Source organism: Gossypium raimondii, chromosome 7 (genome assembly GCF_025698545.1).
Source record: "Gossypium raimondii isolate GPD5lz chromosome 7, ASM2569854v1, whole genome shotgun sequence".
NCBI classification, from domain to species: domain Eukaryota; kingdom Viridiplantae; phylum Streptophyta; class Magnoliopsida; order Malvales; family Malvaceae; genus Gossypium; species Gossypium raimondii.
This window is the reverse complement of record NC_068571.1, coordinates 8,808,440-8,811,691: the sequence shown is the minus strand read 5'-3', so window position 1 is coordinate 8,811,691 and position 3,252 is coordinate 8,808,440. Positions and strand designations below refer to the sequence as shown.

The 3,252-nt window shown below is 33.0% G+C and overlaps 1 non-coding gene across 1 annotated transcript; it reads right to left on the bottom strand.

Moving 5' to 3' along the window:
* Positions 1-2,673: 2,673 nt before the first annotated feature.
* Positions 2,674-2,780, bottom strand: LOC128042768 (small nucleolar RNA R71). Its single transcript, XR_008198280.1, has one exon. It is a non-coding gene; the product is annotated as a small nucleolar RNA R71 (small nucleolar RNA).
* Positions 2,781-3,252: the final 472 nt, after the last annotated feature.

Here is a 3,252-nt window from a genome sequence, read left to right as displayed (position 1 = left end):
ATTGAATCGAGTAAAAATTTTTTGAATTAACAAGTCTTATTTTATCATTCTAACTTAATTTGAAATTTATTTGAATCGAATGAAATTGTTAGAAATAACTTAAAAAATTAAACATGTCATATTAAAATCTTGTTACAGTTTAACTAATTTCATACTATAGCACATAAATTTGAAAGCATATTGTAAACTCTAAATTGTATAGGGTTTTCTAGTCGCTTTTATCACATTTTTACTGAAAAAACATTAATCTCAAGCAATTGTTAATGAATTTAGTGAGTTTTTCTTAAATCTCAATTATGAACATGAATTTATGATGTATGCAAATTTGTGCTTTATTATATGAATTTTGTGTATAAATTAAATCATTTTCTTGTTATTTATTACTCTGATTTGTTCTAATAATGCAGTGGGACCATAAGGTGATATAATATGGAGCTCAGTACAATTCTTGCATGGACATGAACAAATTCACCCTACTTGGAGGGAAAACCATAGAAAATTGGGTCATAAGGATGTTAATTTGACCCAGTTAAAGTGATATTACAAGGTTCACATGTCTGGTTATTTATTGGGTCATGAAACCATCCAACAAGGGGGGGTCAAGCCCAAATTCAGCACAAGCCTGTGGATGCCCAAAAATTAGCTTTGGGACAATTATTTGGAGGTCCTAACATTATGAAAATCATTACAAATCAGTACATGAAGATTGCTCAAGAAACCGTCCACCCCATGGCTAAATTTTGCATGATTCCATGCTTAAATCAAGCAACCAACTCACCCTCATTTCCACTTGTTATGGCCGACCATTAATGGAAGAGAACCAAGGGATCTTTGACACCATTTTTAGTAAATTCGGCCACCAACCTCAAGTATAAATACCATACTCCTCTCACCTTCTCATTCATCCCTTAATCCCTAAAATCATCAATCATTCCCTCATTCATTACTCATCTATGCATTTTATCATTCTCTCATTTTCTTCCTTCTTTCTACACCTAGCACCTTAGCCAGCAAAACCGTGATAAGGTTATCTCTTGGCTGACCACCTTGAGGAGCCATTAGGAAAGGAGCAACTAAATGATCGGAGGAAAACATCTTCATTCGGAGTTAGCGAGACTACTGATTTGAACAGAGTTTATTCTTCCTTTACTTTGTTATTTTGATTTAATCGTGTTTGCAATGTGTTTTATGATCTTGTCATCAACAATAGTAGCTTAAATTTGTTGAGCTAGGATGATTGCAGTTATTTAATGAAGTTTGTTTAAATCATGAATATAATGTGTGTCTCAGTCGATCATGTTTTCAATTAAATTCAAGTATACATTTCATTCATACATGATTGGATGCATTTGAATTAGCTGAGCGGTCCTCACCAGACAACGGCTAATAGACACAATAATTGACAAGTGCATGCTTAATTTAGATCCTGATCCGACTAAATTAAAGGTTTTTAATAACTTTGATGAGCTCTATTATCTTACATAGTTTTTAGATTTATCTAACTAAATTGTTTCAAATCTGATCCGTCCTTATTCCTTCACATGAATTCTAAGAAACCCTTAGTTTAATATGGTCAGTGAAATGCATATTTCACTAAGTAAAAGATTCCGAAATGACTTAATTTGGTTTCCAAACTCATGAATGATTGAGTTGTCATGGAATGTTTTTCTTAACACTGTTAAGCATGAGAAAAATAAACTAAGTTGAATAGTGAAATTATCCTAGCATATTCATATTATTAATTGTTGAATTTTTTTGTTTTTTGCTGCTAAACTCATTTCATTTATCTCATCTCATACTTTGCACTTAGATTAAATTGTATTAAGGGTCATCTTGCATTTGGATAATTCAATTTAGCTTAATCATCATCACTCAAAATATTTTTTCACCAAATTGTTAACTTTAATTTTACAATTAATTGATTAATATGCACAGTCCCTCTAGAGATGATAACTCTTTTACTTATTTTATTACTTGATAACGATTGTGTACACTTGCACAAACTTGGGTGTTACAAGTCTTTTGCTCCATTGTCGGGGACTGTTACCTTAATCAGTTTTTTGTAAAATTATTCTTTACAGTTTGGATTTTATTTTATTTTTATCTAACTTCTAACTTTACTAATTGATTCTTTATTCTTTATTTTTTGTGAATTATTTTTAAGGTGCTTATTAGCATAAATCGAATCATCGATTTATTACCTGTAAACCTTGAAGTTGAGTGAAAGTTTAGACAAATTTGATGCTAAAGATCAACTCAAATACAAGTTGAGATGGACCTTGGAAATCAAAATGATGGACAAGGTAATGGAGTCGATCATGCACAATCCAATCCTTATTATTGATGACAAGGATCGTGCCATAAGACAGTATGTTGTGCCACTCTCAATGGATTAAATCTGGGAATTAGGACACCATAAATTGAGGCATCACAATTTGAATTAAAATTAGTGATGTTTCAAATTATCCAAACGGTGGGCCAGTTTAGTGGAATACCCACGGAAGATCCACAACTTCACTTTTAATTATTCATGGAGGTGAGTGATTCTTTTAATATAGCTGGCGAGATCGAGCATGAGCACGGCTTAATTCATTGCCCTCAAATTTAATATTAACTTGGAAAGAATTAGCAAAATAGTTTTTTCTTAAGTATTTTCCACCAAGCAAAAACGCTAAGTTAGGAAATGAGATAACCACTTTTTCACAATTGGATGATGAATCCTTTTACGAGGCATGGGAAAGATTCAAGGAATTACTTCGTAGGTTTCCTCATCATGAGATTCCACATTGCATCCAGTTGGAGACGTTTTATGACGGTCTCAATGCACACACAAGATTGATGGTAGATGCTTCTACGAATGATGCTCTCTTGTCTAAATCTTATAATGAGGCTTACAAGATCATTGAGAGGATCGCTAGTAACAACTATCAATAGCCAACAAATCGAGTAACTTCAGAAAGACAAGTAGCCGGAGTGTATGAAGTGGACACACTAGCATTACTCTTAGCTCAGGTATCTTCTATTTCTTCAATGTTGAAACATTTTACCGCTAATGGTTTAAATAATTTTGCAGCCCAACCACCGAGTCAATTTGAGGTTATTTCCTGCATATATTGTGGGGATGGCCATTCTTTCGAGAATTGTCTATAAAATCCCGAATCAGTATATTACGTAAAGAATCAACGCCAAAATAGAAGTGGACAAGGACCACAGTCCAACCTCTACAATCCTTCATGGCATAGTCATCCAAAA